The 20,748-nt window shown below is 38.9% G+C and overlaps 1 protein-coding gene across 4 annotated transcripts in view; it reads left to right on the forward strand.

The window, feature by feature from the left end:
• LOC309479816 (uncharacterized protein) overlaps positions 1-20,748 on the forward strand; it is a gene marked incomplete at its 5' end in the record, with an annotated part of 97,496 nt that overhangs the window by 33,994 nt on the left and 42,754 nt on the right. Inside the window, one exon of one of the 4 annotated variants that reach the window (XM_082144012.1) lies at positions 11,390-11,516. The exons of the other annotated variants lie outside the window; for them this stretch is intronic. Of the gene's footprint in view, positions 1-11,389; positions 11,517-20,748 lie in introns of those variants that run through there. 4 annotated transcript variants of the gene reach the window in all.

A 20,748-nucleotide genomic window follows, 5' to 3' on the forward strand; every position in this document is an offset into this window, starting at 1 on the left:
AACATAAAGCCTAATGTTTGGTGCATTTTTCCTTTCAAACGCAATCGCGCTCCAAAATATGATACATTCAAACGCAATCGCGCTCCAAAATATGATACATTCAAACGCGATCGCGCTCCAAATATGATACATTCAAACGCACAGCGCGCTCCAAAATATGATACATTCAAACGCCATCGCGCTCCAAAATATTAAACATTATGGTTATACATATCTATGTTTGAGCAGATATCCACAAACAGTATTTAACAGTAAACACGGGTCTAAATAGTATAATATTCACCATATATCTAGCAACAGTTCAACTGCAATGTGAAGTTTATGCAACAATACCATAAACTAATAAGTAATAATTTCTTACCTTACATCTTTCTTGTCTTCAAATCGCGTTCTTCTTCTTCTGGGGGTAAATCCAATGTAAGCTCAGACGTGTCTTCCAAACTCGACGAAAAGCAGAGACTTGTGAAGTGTTTTGGTGTTTTGTGTTTGAGGTAACGAGGGCGTTCGCGTTCCATGTGGAGATTTGCATGTGAATCACTTTTGCGCGAGTGGGCGTGTCGAATTAAAAGTAATTAGCAAGCGTTTGAGATACTGGACATCCTGTTGGTTTTATACAAATTACTTAAACAGAGAATATTTGTTTTCAGTTTGAATCCGATCATTTAAAAGTACACACTTAAATGTGTATAAAGATGTATGGCTCATAAATGTGTGACAAGTATTCGCTGAGTTTTGTTTCAGTTTATAGACGTGCTCAAGAAAAAAAAGTTCACCGCGACGGAGAGGCAGAACGCACACCCTGTTTATTTTCTTTATTTTACAAAAGCACAATGTTTTGATTTGATTGTAAGTGGACACATACAAAAGTAGAAATATCACAGATTATTTTTTTAGATTTCTTTGTTCTGTATAACCATAAATGACGGAGTAATTTAAGTTTATGTTGCTGCTATGTGAAAAAAATCCAGCAAAACGCGTCGGCGCGTTTCTTGACCTCAGAGGGTTAAACATCGTATACATTTTAAAATATTGCTGATTACTTACAAAGCACTAAATGGTTTAGCTCCGCAGTACCTCCCAACACTTCCCATAAATCCTGATGTACTTAGGGCTGTCACTTTACGTTCGAAAATCGATTGCACAATCGATCGGACCAACAATACAATACAATCGCCTACGTAGGCAAATTTGTTTGACATTTCTAATGGTAAACACAGCCAAGCCTGCATAATGTTCTTCACTGATGATATGGCAGTTCACTCTGCTTATTGTTTTTGGAGAATGTTGCACTCCTGTTTGTCATTGTGCACGAAACTTCACGGCAATAAATCATCAGGAATATTTGCTGACTTGTGCGCCCTTGTTACGTTCGTCCTAATGCCTGTTAGTTGTCTGTGTATTTGCCTATATTTGGCGTTGAAAATGGAAACGTCTTTAGACATGCAAAATCGATTTTAGAATTGATTCAATGAACACGTATGTCTCAAAAATCAAACAGCCCTACTCGTTACATCATAAGAAGAATGGCGTCTACGCTAATATTAGTCTCTCTGTTTATCCTGAGGTTTACCGCAGTCCGCCGGATCCAGGCCGTATCCGGATCTGATGAAGGACCTGTGCCTGGACTAGGGGTGTAACGGTTCACAAAATTCACGGTTCGGTTCGATACGACACGGTGTCACGGTTCGCTATGTTTTCGCTACAGTAAAAAGAAAGAAATGCCAGAGAAATTTCCTTGATTTTTAATTTATTAAAAAATATTATTTTTTTAAATAAGGGTGAGTTTTCCTACATCTTGAAACTTTTAGTTTTATAAATGGGGGTAATCTTTGAAGGATGAACACATAATGTTTTGGTCGTCATCACATTAAAAATAACATTATATGATAATGTTTGAGTTTTGAAGTGCTGGAAAAAGATGTGTAAAGTACTTGAAAGCATTTCACTATTCCAGCCAAACTTCCATGGTTACAGTTAGTGTTACTACAGTAAATCCATGGTGAATGCTGCTGATTTGTGGACTTAAAGCCTATAGCTAGTTCATTCACGGCACAATGTTTCTCCTGGTTTCCACGTCAGCGCTGTTTGACCTAATAGAGAGCTACGGTTAATAACGGAGAAATCTGAATGCCTCTCCCTTAATCTCACAGCGATGTTATTACTTCAGTAATTCGCGAATTCAAATGCTTTCTTTACTGGATCTCTTAGCGCTGTGTAGTAACAGTGTAGCTTGATCAAGATCGGCTCGCGCTGATGCGCTGCACTGACATTCCGCAAGGCAAAGTTTATTTATATAGCACATTTCATACACAATGGCAATTCAAAGTGCTTTACATAGAATAAATTAAAATAATAAAAAGAAATAAGAATAATTAAAACCGTTTAGAAAAATAAAATAAAATACAGTACAGTACAAACAGTCGGACGAACAGCGGCACAGTCCTCATTCAGTTAATGCACAGCTAAACAGAAGTGTTTTGAGTCTGGATTTGAATGTGACTACAGTAGGAGCACATCTGATCTCCGCTGGAAGCTGGTTCCAGCATAATAGCTAAAGCGGACTCGCCATGCTTAGAGTGAACCCTTGGTGTTTCTAGCTGATATGATCCTAATGATCTGAGTGATCTGTTGGGTTTATATTCAGTGAGCATATCTGCAATGTATTGAGGTCCTAGGCCATTGAATGATTTATATACCAGTAATAATACTTTAAAAGCAATCCTAAATCTAACTGGGAGCCAGTGTAAAGACCTGAGGATTAGTGTGATATGTTCATATGTTCAGGTTCTGCTCAGAATCCTGGCGGCAGCGTTCTGTATGAGCTGCATCTGTCTTATGGTCTTTTTGGGAAGGCCAGTGAGGAGTCCATTACAATAATCCACCCTGCTGGTGATGAAAGCATGAACAAGTTTCTCTAAGTCTTGTCTGGAAACAAAGCATCTAATTCTTGCAATATTTTTCAGATGATAGTATGCTGATTTAGTTATTGCTTTGACATGACTACTGAAACTAAGGTCTGACTCTAGTGTCACACCAAGATTCCTGACTTGATGTTTAGTTGTTTGACCCCTAGAGTGAAGGTATGCGTTCACCTTGAGAACTTCATCTTTGTTTCCAAACGCAATGACTTCAGTTTTGTCTTTGTTTAACTGAAGAAAGTTTTGGCACATCCAACTGTTGACTTCATCAATGCATTGGCACAGGGAGTCAATTGGGCTGTAATCGTTAGGCGATAGGGCTAAGTAGAGCTGTGTGTCGTCTGCATAGCTGTGGTAAGCAATTTGATTCTTTCTCATTATTTGGCTCATTGGGAGCATATACAGGTTGAACAGGAGTGGCGCAAGAATTGAGCCTTGAGGGACTCCGCATGTCATGGATGTCCACTCAGACTTATGGTCTACTATACTCGCATAATAACCTCTCCCATCTAAGTATGACCTGAACCATTTTAGGACTATCCCAGAAAGCCCCACCCAGTTTTCCAGCCTGTCAAGAAGTATGATGTGATCGACAGTGTCAAATGCAGCACTGAGGTCGAGTAGTACCAGCACTGATAATGTTCCTGTATCAGTATTTAAGCAAATATCGTTTATTATCTTTATGAGCGCTGTCTCTGTGCTGTGGTGCGGTCGGAAACCAGATTGAAAATTGTCAAAGTATCCATTCGAGCATAAGAATTTGTTCAGCTGATTGAAGACAACTTTTTCAGTGATCTTGCCTGTGAAAGGAAGATTTGAGATCGGTCTATAGTTGCTTAATATGGTCTTATCCAGATTGCTCTTTTTCAGGAGGGGCTTGACAACTGCAGTTTTCAGGGAGTTTGGAAAACTCCCAGAGAGAAGTGAGGCATTTACCACTTCTAGAAGATTTGCTTCTACACTGTTTAACACACTTTTGAAAAAATATGTGGGAAGTGTGTCAAGAGCGCAGGTTGATGTTTTAAGGTGCTGTACGGTTTCTCCCAAAATTTTGCCATCAATTTCTTTGAAATCAGACATAGTAACTACTTTCGCAGGTGGTCTGATCTGTCTGACCCCAGCACAACTCAAGGATGTGCTGATCGCCTTTCTGATTTTATTGATTTTCTCAGAGAAGAAAGAAGCAAACTCACTGCACTTGCTGTCTGAGAGCATTTCACTGGGAATCTGGCTTGGGGGGTTTGTCAGTCTCTCTACAGTAGCAAAAAGAGTGTGTGTGTTGTTAAAATTGCTGTTTATAATATCTGAGAAGAAAGTCTGTCTTGCTTTGCCTAGTTCCATATTGAAAGCATGGATGCTGTCTTTGTAGATGTTATAATGGACTACAAGTTTTGTCTTCCGCCACATGCGCTCTGCTTTTCTGCATTGTCTTATATTTTGCACTGCTGTTGAGTTTCTCCAAGGTGCTTTTTGTCTGCCACTCTTCAGATTTGAGATAACAGACTTCTTGATTACAGTTCTGTAAAGTCCTCAGCAAAGGCTGGAGAGTATTTTGGAGGCCTGTAAATTATAATAAGTAAAATGCGTGGAGCACCTTTTAACACAATACCCAGATATTTCGAAAGACGGGTAATTCCCAAATGATATTTGCTTACATTGATAGATATCTTTAATAATAGCAGCTAGACCCCCACCTATGTGCCTGCTGTTTTTTTGGTTGATATCTGGGGGCTTGCAGCAAAAGAGTGGGATAGTTTGGTTCCAGCATACACCAGTTCTTCCATTTTCTGTGAGAAGCACTGAAGTGGAGATGCTGGAGAGAGAGATAAAGTGTCTGGTGAGAGGGGCTGTTGCTCTGGTGTTATCGGAGGCTGTGATATGCTGTCCTGGCTTCCCTGGCTGTTTTCCAGGAAGTCTTCCTTGGGTGCTGAATCTTGGAGCAGAGATATATAAATTAGATATTGTCCTTTAGCACTCTTGAACCAAGTTTGTTTGGGTGGTGGCCATCCTGATGAAACGGTTGTCTCTGACTCCAGAAAAGGTTGAAGTTGTCAGTGAAGTTCACTCCTTTTATATTGCAGGTTTTCTGCAGCCATGTATTAAGTAGCCTGGATGCCAGCCGAACTTAGCCCCGCCCACAAAATGTTTAGGTCGGGAAGTTCGGTCTGGACTCGATCTGTTGAGGAGCTATTATGCCCGAACAAAAATTGTTCGGACCAATCAAATTGTCAGGGCGGGCTTTATACGATGATGGACAGATGAGCAACGTAATCATCTACGTCACCAACGAGCGCTTGGGTTATGACTGCCGCTGGAGAATTGAGATTTCACGAGTTCACACTTACAAATAAGTCAGATAGAATAAATGCATATTTGACGTGCTGTCTGAGGAGAGGCTCCGGGCTCGGTATTCGGCCCGAACCCAAAGTCCACTGATGAATGTTTGAACTTTCAGTCTTTTAAGTGTTTCAAAACGTTCATTGAAATCCTTCTTAAGGAGTTCTGACTGCTCCTTATGAATACCATTCTTCCCCACATGAATGATGAGTCGATTTGCAGTCTTATGTTTCATCAGAATGTTCTGAAGTTCCCTGTTTATATCAGAAGTTGTTGCTTGTGGAAGGCAGCACGTAGTTGTATCCCTGCTGCTAATGTTTCTGATTATGGAGTCCCCCACTATCAGAGTCACTATCAGAGTGCCGCTGTCTGCTCGACCTTGAGCGCCAGTTAGCATCAGTGTTAGCTACTGGCCCATTCAGTCTGTGTTTGGGGATTCCTCATTTACATTCATTAGTACTTCAAATCTGTTCTCAAGATGTATAGGCGGTGGTAGGAGACCAGTGTTTGCAATCCTTGTCAGAGCTGTATCTGGGGTAGAGGATGCTACTGCGGTAATATGTGATGCTCGTGACAATCTGATGTCTCGAGTGCCTTTGGGTCTCGCTCCCTGTTTGTGCCATCGATTTGTAAGTCGATCGGCTTGTTTCTCTACCTGTCGAGGAGCACTAGTTTCATGGGACTCACCGGCTATATGCTGAGGGTGTCTATGACGAAGCTCTGTTGTGTGTTCTGTCTGGTTTGGTGGTCCCGTAAGTAACTTTGTTTCAAGAACTGCAATCCTTTGTAAAAGTTTGTGGCAGTTAGTGCAGCAAGTAGATTCTTGAACCAGAAGAGGCATTTTCTCTCTTATCCTCATGTAGGCAGTTGTGTTTTCCTTTCCCCGGAATGTAAGCTGGTCGGGTGAAAGAATTCTGCATTTTTGTAGTAATCTTAACTTTGTCGTTTGAGCACTGTGCTGATTTGCTGAAGTTAAAATTAGGTGATAAAAGGAGATAAAATATAAAAGTATAGAAGATGAAATATAAAAGCGATAGAGCAAAGCGCGGAGCAGTAAGCAAGATCGTCCGAACAGTAGCTGAGCAGGAAGTCAGCAAAAGCTTAGCGCAGTTTCGTTCCGCTTGTTGGGCAACGTTGTGGTGTCAGCACGACTGCTAACAAAATTTTGGTCGCACCAAATCGTTCGGTTTGCAATGCGTACCGAACCGAAAGCCTCGTACCGAACGGTTCAATACGAATACGTGTATCGTTACACCCCTAGCCTGGACACGACGACAACGCAGTCCTGAAGTGTCAACTAGTCTCGCCCCTGTGAAGGCCTCCCTCCCCTCCCTTTACCTCTGTATAGATCAAACGTTGTTGGGATAATTACGGTTCGCGTGGCTACGCGGAAGCGATTAAAATTCTGTATTACAAATTTTAAGGCCAGACAAGTAGTATGTTGAGGGTTGATTTGTAGGGAAGGACTACACACCTGCGCACATATTCAAATGCACATACCTATAGACTGAACTCGTAATACGCATGTGCACGCCATCAGCATTCTCATCTTTATTCTAGAGCTGCTATAAAAGCCAAAACAATCTCTGTTACTTTAATTTCCTATTATCACTGTGAAGCCGCTTTGGAACAATCAACATTGTTCAAAGCGCTATATAAATGAAGATGAATTGACAAAATTACTCAAGTAACCGCACGCCGACACGTTGCATCTATTGAGCCTTCATCAGGGTGTGGGTAGCAAACACACTCAGAGTCCTTTTAAGCAGCAATTAGTTAATCATGTGACAATCACCTGGTTACGTAATATAGAATAGTCAAAAATCACAATAGAGAAGAAATTATTAGATAAATAGTGAAGACATATCTCACCAAAACATCCACAAAAAACGCACAATATAATATAACAATGCACTAAAGTGTAACTAACTTGTTCTTGAGAAGCTGAAGAGGCTTGATGGCTCTAAAGCCACAGGATTAGATTCTATTCCATCTAGAATCGTGAGGGATGCCCCTGAGATCATTACTCCGAGCATTACTCCTATTATAAACAGGTCGATAAGAACAAGGATACTTTCCCAATGACCTCAAGATTGCCAGAGTGATTCCATTATATAAGAAAGGGAGTAAACTAGACCCTGGTAATTATACACCTGTCTCAATTCTCGGTTGTCTGATCATTTTTGAACAGATTGATAATTACTGTGTTACTGTCGACCATTGTGTTTTAAGTCAAGTCACCTTCATTTATATAGCGCTTTTAACAGTATGGATTGTTTCAAAGCAGCTTTACAGTGATACTAGAAATTAGTGTAACAGTGAAGTTGCTCTAACAGAAAACCCTTAACGCGCTCCGACCGCCCATCCGCACAAAAAGTGCCTGGTGTCTCAAGAACGCACTCCTGAAATAGGTTTGAAGGAGCAAACGATTATCTGTTTTCTCTGCGCAAACCTCAAAAATGCAGACGCCGCACACATGCGCATCACGTGTTCGGTCGAAAGGTATGCGGGCAAATATATGCGCAGGCGTGTTGTCCTTCACAAATCAACCCTCAACAAACTATTTGTAAGGCCTTAAATTTATAATTCAGAAATTGTCACGTCTGCGTAGCCACGCAAACCAGAATTATCCCAACAACGTTTTTTCTGTATAGAGGTAAAGGGAAGGAGGCCCTCACAGGGGAGAGACTACTTGACACTTCAGGACTGCGTTATCATCGTGTCCTGGTCCTAGTCCTTCATCAGATCTGGATACGGCCTGGATCCGGCGGACTGCGGTAAACCTCGGGATAAACAGAGACTAATATTAGCGTATACGCCATCCTTTTTATGATGTACCAAGTACATCAGGATTTATGGGAAGTGTTCCCGGTCCTTATTCATTAAATTGAATAAGACTTAATATTTAGTTGCAAATCCTTTGCTTGCAATAACTGCATCAAGCCTGTGACCCATTGACATCACCAAACTTCTGCATTTTTCTTTTGTAATGCTTTTCCAGGCTTTCACCGCAGCCTTTTTCAGTTGTTGTTTGTTTTGGGGGGTTACTCCCTTCAGTCTCTTTTTTAGCAGGTAAAATGCATGCTCTATAGGGTTTAAGTCTGGAGATTGACTTGGCCAGTCTAAAACGTTCCCTTCTTGCCCCTGATGAACTCCTTTGTTGTTTTGCCACTGTGTTTTGGGTCATTATCTTGCTGCATGATGAAGGATCTCCCAATCAGTTTGGTTTCATCTTTCTGTAAATTGGCAGACAAAATGTCTATACACTTCTGAGTTCATTGTGCAGCTGCCATCATGTGTTACATCATCAGTGAAGATTAATGAGCCCATCCCAGAAGAAGCCATGCAAGCCCAAGCCATGACATTACCTCCACCATGTTTCACAGATGAGCTTGTGTGTTTGGGGTCATGAGCAGATCTTTTTTTTTTTTTCCAAACTTTAGCCATTCCATCACTTTGGTAAAGGTTAATCTTTGTCTCATCAGTCCATACAACTTTGCCCCAGAATGTTTAAGGCTTGTCTCTGTTCTTTTTGGCAAATTTCAGCCTGGCCTTCATATCCTTCTTGCTAATGAAATGTTTGCATCTTCTGGTGTAGCCTCTGTACTTTTGTTCATTAAGTCTTCTGTGAACAGTAGATTGTGATACCTTCACTCCTGCCCTCTGGAGGTTGTTGCTGATGTCACTAACAGTTGTTTTATGGTCTTTCTTTACAGCTCTCACAATGTTTCTGTTGTCAACTGCTGATGTTTTCCTTGGTCTACCCTTTCGAGGTCTGTTACTTAGTATACCAGAGGTTTCTTTCTTCCTCAGGACATTCCAAATGGTTGTACTGGCTATGGCCAATGTTTGTGAAATGGCTCTGATTGATTTTCCATTTTCTCTCAGGTTCACAATTGCTTGTTTTTCACCCATGGACAGCTCTCTGGTTTTCATGTTGGTTACACGTCTGACTATAAATGCAGTCTGCACAGGCAAAACCAAAATCTGAAACTGAGCGCAGACATTCAGTGCTATTTATTGTTTAAATAATCAATGTAATAGGACACACCAGGGCAACAAAACACACCTGCCAGTCACATGTTCCAATACTTTTGGTCACATGAGCAATGGGTGGATTCAAACAAAAGGTTATATCTTCTAAGTTGTGTATCAGATCCAGATGTAAATACCTGGAAATAAAAGCTGAAATGTTGATCTCTTCCCTCATATTCATCTTTTGATGTCAAACCCAAATATTTTCAGTCTACAGAAGAATGAAAGGAATTGCCACTGTTCCAATACTTTTGGAGGGGACTGTATATCTCCAGATAAAAATAGGCAGATGCAAATGATCAATTCGTCGCCATTCACTTGCCTTTTGACGCCACCTTTTCCACCTCTTCACAATCATGGAAAGTTTCAAGGACATATCAATTTATAAAAAGGCATCAAATGATCATAATATTTTATAGCTCTTGTCTACTTTCTACCATTACATCAGGACTCACTTTCATGTCCTTTCACTTTATATTTCTCTCGGTTAATTATTTTGATGTACTGAAAATTTAATTTAATATTTTTTTCTTTCATGTCAGACCTGATGGAAGTGAAGGAGGAGAGTGAAGAACTGATTGAAGTGAAGGAGGAGAGTGAAGAACTGATGGAAGTGAAGGAGGAGATTGAAGAACTGAATGAAGTGAAGGAGGAGAGTGAAGAACTGAGTGAAGTGAAGGAGGAGAGTGAAGAACTGAATGAAGTGAAGGAGGAGAGTGAAGAACTGAGTGAAGTGAAGGAGGAGAGTGAAGAACTGATGGAAGTGAAGGAGGAGAGTGAAGAACTGAGTGAAGTAAAGGAGGAGAGTGAAGAACTGAGTGAAGTGAAGGAGGAGAGTGAAGAACTGAGTGAAGTGAAGGAGAGTGAAGAACTGAGTGAAGTGAAGGAGGAGAATGAAGAACTGAGTGAAGTGGAGGAGGAGAGTGAAGAACTGAATGAAGTGAAGGAGGAGAATGAAGAACTGAGTGAAGTGGAGGAGGAGAGTGAAGAACTGACATTTTTAAAGGAAAGAAGAGCCAAGAAATCTTTCACCTGCACTCAGTGTGGAAAGAGTTTCACAAGCAAACAAAATCTTGAGATTCACATGAGGATCCACACCGGAGAGAAGCCGTTCTCATGTGATCAATGTGGGAAGAGTTTCAGTCGATCATCATCCCTTAACGCTCACACGATGATCCACACCGGAGAGAAGCGGTTCTCATGTGATCACTGCGGCAAAACATTTCTTAGGGCATCAGTCCTGAAGACACACCTGAGAGTTCATATGAAGGAGAAGCCACATTTATGTTCTGTGTGTGGAAAGAGTTTTTCACTTCTGCTGTATTTACATATACATCAGAAAATTCACACTGGTGTGAGAGAGTACATGTGCTTTGAGTGTGAGAAGACTTTTACTACAGCAAACAGTTTAAAACTGCACCAGAGAATTCACACTGAAGAAAAACCTTACAAGTGTTCACACTGCGACAAGAGATTTAGTCAGCCATCAAATCTGAAAACACATGAGATGATCCACACTGAAGAACAACCTTACAAGTGTTCACACTGTGACAAGAGATTCAGTCAGCCAGTACATCTGAAAACACACGAGAGGATCCACACTGGAGAAAAACCTTACAAGTGTTCACACTGTGACAAGAGATTCAGTCTGTTAGGAAATCTGAAAACACATGAGAGGATCCACACTGGAGAACAACCTTACAAGTGTTCACACTGTGACAAGAGATTCAGTCAGCCAGTACATCTGAAAACACATGAGATGATCCACACTGGAGAACAACCTTACAAGTGTTCACACTGTGACAAGAGATTCAGTCAGTCATCAAATCTGAAAACACATGAGATGATCCACACTGGAGAACAACCTTACAAGTGTTCACACTGTGACAAGAGATTCAGTCTGTTAGGAAATCTGAAAACACATGAGAGGATCCACACTGGAGAACAACCTTACAAGTGTTCACACTGTGACAAGAGATTCAGTCTGTTAGGAAATCTGAAAACACATGAGATGATCCACACTGGAGAACAACCTTACAAGTGTTCACACTGTGACAAGAGATTTAGTCAGACATCAACTCTGAAAACACATGAGAGGATCCACACTAGAGAGAAGCCGCACATGTGTGATCAGTGCGGGTCGAGTTTCTCTATTAAAAGTCGCCTGAATCTACACATGAAGATCCATGCAGTGGAGAAACCACTTCAACACAGTCTGAGATCACGGTAAGTAGTTTATTTTCATGTGCTGAGCAACAAAGTCTCTTCTGTGTAAGTTAGCCACACATCACCCTATAGCAAAATCTCTCCTCTCCACCTTTAGCCGGTGTGTGGTGTGCCGGTTGTTGATTGATATCTATTAACTTGTGTTCAACCAACAGTAATGTCTATTTTGTCAGTTCAGATCAATGCAAAAAAAACACAAATTCGCTCTCTGACTACGGTTAGGGTTAGTAATAATGACATCAGGATTTATGGGAAGTGTTCCCGGTTCCAGCTGACCTAATCTATCCAGCCTAACATTGAATTATTGAAGTCTATAATGTATTATGTGTACTCTAGTCCAAAGAGATGTCTTTAATCTAGCTTTGAACTGACAGAGTGCGTCTGCTTCCCGGACAATGGTAGGAAGACAGTAGGAAAAGGATCTACTGCCAGCAGTCGATTTTGATATTCTAGGTATTATTAACTGGCCGGAAGTTTGAGATTGCAATAGGCGTGAAGGACTATAATGCGTTAAGAGCTTGCTCAAGTACTGCGGAGCTAAACCATTTAGTTCTTTGTAAGTAATCAGCAATATTTAAAAATGTATACAATATTCAATAGGCAGCCAGTGCAGTGTTGACAGAACTGGGCTAATGTGGTCATACTTCCTGGTTCTGGTAAGAACTCGAGCTGCTGCGTTTTGGACCAGCTGTAGTTTGTTTATTAAGCGTGCAGGGCAACCACCCAGTGGAGCATTACAATAATCTAGCCTTGATGTCATGAACACATGAACTAATTCAGTCCCTCCAGGATTTCACGATTTTTTGTGTGATTTTTGCGATCAAAATGACTGATTTTGTGGTGGTGTAGCAAATTAGCTCTATGAAATATGAATAGGCCTAATCAATAATAACTGGTTATAATTGATTATGAACATTTGGATCAGTTAATATAATTAACTTAATGCCGTAAGTTAATATTACAATCAATTAGCCTGTTTGTCCCGTGAACAATCAGGATTAATTGTTTATTAACTCTAAGAAATGTACATTTCCGGGGCATGGGAAATGTCTTTCTTAATTTACAGTACTACTAAGAGCAGTAGCAAAAATATAAATGATTAGTGACTCCAGTTATGAGCTTGAGACACGGACAACTTTACGTGTGACATGAACAAGATTTTATTAACTAGTCTAAACACTTAAACTACTCTAACATACACACACATACATGCATACAGTTTACTAAGGGAAAGAGAGCTGAAGCAGAATACAGGAAAGCAAGAAGTTATAGCATTGTTTGAAATTCAGCAGATCAACAGCCTAGTTCTAACATGCCCTTCTTTAAAGGGGTAAGGATACTTAACCCTCTGGGGTCTGAGCTGTTTTCTGGGCCCTGGAGGTGTTCTGACATGCTCTGACATTTGTGGTTATTTCTGTTACTTGTGACATTTTCATGGCTAAAGTCTAATTACACTGTATTCAGCACAAACTCTGCTACAATAATATATCAGCAGCATGTATGTAAAAGTTTGTAGTTTTGAGATAATGACATTTATGCGTGGTTTGTGAAAATACAACAAAAAAAATTCTCACTGAAATAAGGCCATGAAACCCATACTGATTATTTCTTCACAAGACTTTTGAAAATTGTATGACGTAGCCTAGAATATTTGCTCCAAAACTATGTGAAAATCACCCTGACTGCTCATTCAGATAAGACAATATATTGATTTAAATTTTTTACGACGTGTTTTGTGTGAGAAAGCTTTATGCGGGAGGTCATTGATATGTAAGCTTTTCACACCTGAGAAAGACAAATACCCTCCCCTAACGGCCCTATTAGGAGCGATCAGGCCCTGTCATTCTGTGCAACCTTGCACAAAGAATGAGGAGATTTAAAAAAGAATGGCTTTTATATTGTTTGGATTTATTTACAACACAACATAATCCAAAGATACACAACAAATGACAAAAAAGCACTTATTGAAAACAATGATCCAAAGACAGAGACCTTTGTGCCATTCCTAAAAACATTGTACATACCTTTCATTTCCAAGGTGTTTGATTTTCACTTTACCATGTTCATGTACAGAGACTCATGTGAATGTTGAAGTCAGCAGGACTCAGTGGAGCATCTGGTCCCTGAAAAAAAAAAAAAAAAGTGAACATACTGATATCAAGAGAAAGGCCTGCACGATTTTGGGAATAAATTTGAGATTTTTCTGGTTAAAATTGCTTTTTAAAATTCACAGAATACACACACACACACACACACACACACACACACACACAAATGTTTCCAACAATATATAATATAATGAACACCAGGTTTGTTGTGCCTTGAAGGCATAAGCTATGCGCAGTGCTGGATAAAATAATAATAACAATAGCCTATAGCAGCCTTTAAATCTTCCAAAAGATTTCAGTAACAACTAAGCTAGAGAAAAATATATTGATTATCATGTTACTTCAAATGTTTCCATTCTTTATGATGATATGAAATGAGATAATAGTAAAAACATGAAGCCGTTTGGTGCGTTTTGCTTTTCAAACGCGATCGTGGTCCAAAATATGATACATTCAAACGCGATCGCGCTCAAATATAAAACATTATGGTTACCATATACATATCTACGTTTGAGCAGATATCCACAAACACAACAGTAAACACGGGTCTAAATATTATAATATTCACCATATATCTAGCAACAGTTCAACTGCAATGTGAAATTTATGCAACAATAACAAACTAATATGTACGAATTTCTTGCCTTACATCTTTCTTGTCTTCAAATCGCGTTCTTCTTCTTCTGAGGTAAATCCAATGTAAGCTCACGACGAAAAGCAGAGACTTGTGAAGTTTTTCGTGCTTTGTTTTTGAGGTAATGAGCGTGTCATCGTTCCATGTGGAGATTTGCATGTGAATCTCTTTTGCGCGAGTGGGCGTGGTCAAATTAAAAATAATTAGGAAGCGTTTGAGAAGCTGGACATCTTGTTGGTTTTATACAAATTACTTAAACAGAGAATATTTGTTTTCAGTTTGAATCCGATCATTTAAAAGTACACACTTAAATGTTTATAAAGGTATAGTAACCAAAAGTCCAAATCATAGTCTCTGCTGCACCAATTTAACTGATATAAATACTTGTGTAGAACATTGCATAGAAACCGTGTCTATTCCTCGTTTAGTGAGATCAAATAATAAATCTACTGCAGGATCTAGGAAAAATCTAATTGTTATTAAAGCAGAAAATGTTGCTATTAGTAAACAAAAACTATTTCTAAAGCTAGGTCTTCTAAACATTAGATCACTCACACCTAAGGCAGTTATTGTAAATGAAATAGTCACAGATAATAGCTTCGATGTACTTTGCCTTACTGAAACCTGGCTTAAACCAAATGATTATTTCGGTCTAAATGAGTCTACTCCTCCTGGATACTGTTATAAGCATGAGCCCCGTCTGATTGGTCGTGGCGGCGGTGTTGCAACAATCTATAGAGATATTCTCAATGTTACTCAGAAAACGGGTTATAAGTTTATTTCGTTTGAAGTACTTGTACTAAATAATACGCTCTTAGATGTTAGAAAAACATCCCTTTTATCTCTAGCCTTGGCTACCGTATATAGACCGCCTGGGCCTTATGCTGATTTCCTAAAAGAGTTTGCAGATTTTCTCTCAGACCTATTAGTCAATGTCGATAAAGCATTAATTGTTGGAGATTTTAACATACACGTAGATAATCCAAATGATGCGTTAGGAGCTGCGTTTACAGATTTATTAAATTCATTTGGGGTCAAGCAAAACGTCACCGGACCAACTCATCGTCTTAATCATACACTCGATTTAATTATATCACATGGAACCGATCCAACCAATATAGATATCATTCCACAAAGTGATGAAGTCACTGATCACTACATGGTAACTTGCATATTACGTACTGCTGTAATATGTCATGCGGCGTCGCGTTATCAACCAGGCAGAACAATCCTTCCATCCACCATAGATAATTTCTCAAATTGCTTATCTAATCTGTCTCAGCTGCTGCCTGAACCCAAACAAACAGATGAACTAGAAGAACTAACTAGCACTATGAGCACCATTCTCTCTAGAACATTGGATGTGGTTGCACCTATTAAATTAAAAAAGGTCAGAGAGAAAAATAAAGCACCATGGTACAACAATACTACGCATGTTTTAAAGAGAGAAACCCGTATTTTAGAGCGTAAATGGAAACAAACTAATTTAGAGGTCTTTAGAATCGCGTGGAAAGACAGTATGTCACGTTATAAAAAGGCCCTAAAAGCGGCCAGGGCTGAGCACCTCCGCAAACTAATAGAAAACAACCAAGACAATCCAAGGTTTTTATTTAACACCGTGGCTAGACTAACAAATAAACAGACGTCACCCGAACAAAATATCCCGTTACAGTTCAGTAGTAATGATTTCATGAACTTCTTCACTGAGAAAATAGAAAGCATCAGAACCACAATTGTAAACGTTCAATCTTCAATCGCGCCTTATAATTCAGCTTCAATTATCACCCCGCAAGAACAATTACAGTGCTTTACAACTATAGAACAAAAAGAGTTAAATAAACTTATCACTTCATCTAAAACAACAACATGTTTATTAGATCCTATACCAACTAAACTACTGAAAGAAGTGTTACCTGTAGTGGAAGAGCCTCTCCTCAATATTATTAACTCATCTTTATCTTTAGGTCATGTTTCAAGAACATTTAAACTGGCAGTTATAAAACCTCTCATTAAGAAACCACAATTAGATCATAATAACCTAGCAAATTATAGACCCATTTCAAATCTTCCATTTATGTCTAAAATATTAGAAAAAGTGGTGTCCGCTCAACTGGGCTCTTTCTTGCAACAAAATGATATCTATGAAAAGTTTCAGTCTGGATTCAGACCGCATCATAGCACTGAAACTGCGCTCGTTAAAATCACAAATGATTTACTTTTAGCTTCTGACCAAGGCTGTATCTCAATACTAGTTTTACTTGATCTTAGTGCTGCGTTCGATACTATAGATCACACATTACTCACACGATCGACTACAAAATTATACTGGTGTTCAAGGACAAGCACTAAGCTGGTTCAAATCATACCTATCTGACCGCTACCATTTTGTCTATTTAAATGGAGAAAAATCGATCATAACTCCAGTAAACTATGGAGTGCCGCAGGGATCTGTATTAGGCCCTCTGTTATTTTCAATATATATGATGCCACTTGGAAATATTATAAGGAAACATGGAATTAGTTTCCATTGTTATGCTGATGACACTCAAATATATATTTCATCACGGCCGGATGAAAACGCTAAATTTTCCAAATTGACAGAGTGTGTTAAAGATATAAAAGATTGGATGACGCGTAATTTTCTTTTATTAAATCCAGACAAGACAGAGGTAATACTTATCGGTTCAAAAAAACGCCCACAAAACCTCGCACAATACAACTTTAACATCATAGGATGTCCTGTTACTTTATCCTCTACAGTAAAAGACCTGGGTGGTATCCTCGATTGCAACCTGTCTTTTGAAAATCATATTTCATATGTTACAAAAACAGCCTTTTTCCACCTTAGAAACATTAAGCTACGTAATATGCTATCAGTTTCTGATGCAGAAAAGTTAGTTCATGCATTCATGACCTCGAGACTGGATTACTGTAATGCTTTATTAGCTGGTTGTCCTGCATCCTCAATAAACAAGCTACAGTTAGTCCAAAATGCCGCCGCTAGAGTTCTTACTAGATCAAGAAAATATGATCATATAACACCGATTTTATCATCACTGCATTGGTTACCTATAAAGTTCCGTATTAATTACAAGGTATTGCTACTGACTTATAAAGCCCTAAACGGCTTAGCTCCAGTCTATTTAACGGATCTTCTATCGCCCTATAATCCATTGCGCTCTTTAACCCTCTGGAGTCTGAGCAGTTTTCTGGGCCCTGGAGATGTTCTGACATGCTCTGACATTTGTGCTTTTTTCAGTTATTTATAAACATGTTAATGGCAAAGGTGTAAATTCATTCTATATAGCACAAACAGGGCTACCAAAATATGTGATCACCATGCATGTATATTTTTGAATTTTTAAGAGAATAATGTTTATGCGTGGTTATTGAAAAAAATAAAAATGAAAGTTGCTGAAATAAGACCACAAACCTCATAATAAATATGTGTCAATAAGACTTGACTAATGGATGTTGTCGCTTTTAGTTCTGGCTTCAAAATTATGTGAAAATAGTCTTGCTTTATCGTTCACATAAAACAATACATTAAATTAAATTGATGTAAAACAGGTTTTGCTTGGAAAGCCAATATGCGAGGGGGGAGTGGTTTACACCTGAGAATACAATGTCCCACCCACTCTGCATAATTAGCCATTCATTCAGGTGTGACACTGACTGAGCCACAATGCAAGGACAAAAGATATATTTAGAAGAAGACTTATATTGACCATTTAAGATTTTGCTTACATCTATCTTGTAAATATGTTTTGCTATTTTATTAAAAAGGTTACAATTACAACAATAATTACAATTTCAACAATATTTCAAGTGTACTCTTTCTTTGTGTAAAAAAAAAAAAAAAAAGATTATAGGCCTACATTTTATCTATGTATTCATTAGTTTGAATAGGCTATAGCCAACATTGGAACAGCTAACATCTTAGTTGATGACTTTATTTTTGACAAAAATTGTATTTTATATATATAGAAATTGCTAAACAAAAGCTTATTTGATGTGGCAGTATATTCTACAGTAAAAACTGTACCCAAATCTAGTCAACAAAATGTTGTCTTTCATATTTCGCCTGACTGTAACGTTGTTTTTATGAAATATTAGGGCATATAAATGTTAATTTGCAGTTTAATACGTTGCTTATACAAATAGCCTACATTTCGATTTTTACTCATCTCAGTATAGCAATACAGTTTGCTAAAACATCATCATTCATTCACACACGCGATTTAAATTTAAACTGTCTTTTTGCAAGCTGTGGTAAACAGCGCGCATCTCTGCCGTTCATTCATTCATAAACAGAAACCCGATTCACGTGAGAAGGAAAAAAACTTACTACAGTATTCCTCAGCTCGCTCCTCGATATACCCGCACTTCTGAGGTACATTTTCCATTATTATTATTCCTCACAGCGCTGTGAGACGGTGTAAACAAGTAATGATCTGAATAAACTTGTGTTTTCTCGAGCTGATATGGGGGCGTTCACAGGTTTGCGTGGATTGCCTCAATCATTTGCGTTTGAATAGCGTGCGCTCTCCGTGGGCGGAGTCACATTACATTTGAATGAGCTGTAATGAGCTCGACTGGAATCGCTCTCTTTTAATACAGATTTCACAAGATGAGAATATTTGTTTTTTATATAAATGACTTCATTTAAAAGAAGAGAATTCAAGCTTCATGCCTGTGTGTCTGTATGCCTGTTTGACTGAGTATTCGCTGAGTTATTGTTCATTTTCGGACGCGTTTCAGAATGGACTTCACTGACAGAGAGAAGGCAGAACTCGCTTCGTGTTTATTTTTCTTTATTTGGCAAAAAGCACAACACTTTGTTTTTATTGTGAGTACACACAGAAATAATACACATTTAACAGAATCGATTGATGTATGAAACTCCTATGGAAAATCAAAGTCAACAGAGTATTTATGAGTTTCTATTACACTGATAAAAAAAAAAGCGAGCTGATATCGCCGGCGATACAGCCGACCTCAGGGGGTTAAGATCACTAAATTCAAGGCTTTTGGTCATACCTAGGATATCCAGAACCACCAAAGGAGGGAGAGCATTTTCACATTTGGCTCCAAAACTCTGGAATAGTCTTCCTGATACTGTTCGTTGCTCAGACTTGCTCTCCCAGTTTAAAACTAGATTAAAGTCGCATCTCTTCAGCCAGGCATTCATATAATCCTACAGTTCAAACTACAATCCGGCCTCTAGCTCATAAATGCCAGAGGAGAACTGGCCCCCGACTGAGCCTGGGTTCTCCCAAGTTTTTTTTTTCTCCATTAGGTCACCTGATGGAGTTTTAGGACACCATTAGGTCACTTGGAGTTTTTCGGTTCCTTGCCACTGTTGCCTTTGGCTTGCTCAGTTGAGGATATTTTGAGGATATTTTGGGGATATTTAATTTAATTTGATCAATCAATAAATTCCACTAGAAACAAACCTTGTTGTATTATTTTAATGTAATACTGTGAAGCTGCTTTGATACAATCTGTATTGTGAAAAGCACTATACAAATATACTTGACTTGACTTGACTATATGGCTCATAAATGTGTGACAAGTATTCGCTGAGTTTTGTTTCAGTTTATAGACGTGCTCAAGAAAAAAAAGTTCACCGCGACGGAGAGGCAGAACGCACACCCTGTTTATTTTCTTTATTTTACAAAAGCACAATGTTTTGATTTGATTCTAAGTGGACACATACAAAAGTAGAAATATTACAGATTCTTTTTTTATATTTCTTTTTTCTGTATGACCATAAATGACGGAGTAATTTAAGGCCATGTCCACACTAATACGTTTTCGTTTGAAAACGCATCTTTTTCTCTCCGTTTTGGCCTTCCGTCCACACTGAGACGGCGTTTTTATTAATGAAAACGAAGCTTTTTGAAAACGCACTCCAAAGCGTATACATTTGAAAACGCCGTTTTTGCGTCGTAGTGTGGACTGTGAAACCGGAGGGATTTAAAAACGATGACGTAAATTTAGTCATGTGACGCATATTGTACCAATAGATATTCATGTTTATACCAGTATTGTGGCTGTTATGTGCTATTCACTTTCACACTGTGGCTAAAAAATATTCTACATACACACTCTTCATATCACAGTCCTGCAAAGATGACAGAATTTAGCCTACTCACATTTGCTGTCCTGCGGTGATACATGAGAGCAGTCGCGTTTTAGACCAAACATATGGTGTCTGCGTGCGACCTGGACGCATCAGTGAATGGTGAGATATTTTACTAAATAAAATTATCCTGTCAGAAGAATTGCGCGATAACTTCATTATTTATTTTTCCATCTGAATCATATCAGTGAGCTTTTGTGGGGTTTTACACATGCGCAGTAAAGGTGAATTGAGCGTTTTCAGGCGTTTTCAAAAGTTTCTCATCCACACTGAAACGTACGAAAACGCTTGAAAACGCTAGTGTGGACGGAGAGCGTTTCTAAACGAAAACGCCGTTTTCAAATG

The sequence above is a fragment of the Leuciscus leuciscus genome, assembly GCF_965113295.1.
Source record: "Leuciscus leuciscus genome assembly, chromosome: 1".
Classification (NCBI taxonomy): Eukaryota; Metazoa; Chordata; class Actinopteri; order Cypriniformes; family Leuciscidae; genus Leuciscus; species Leuciscus leuciscus.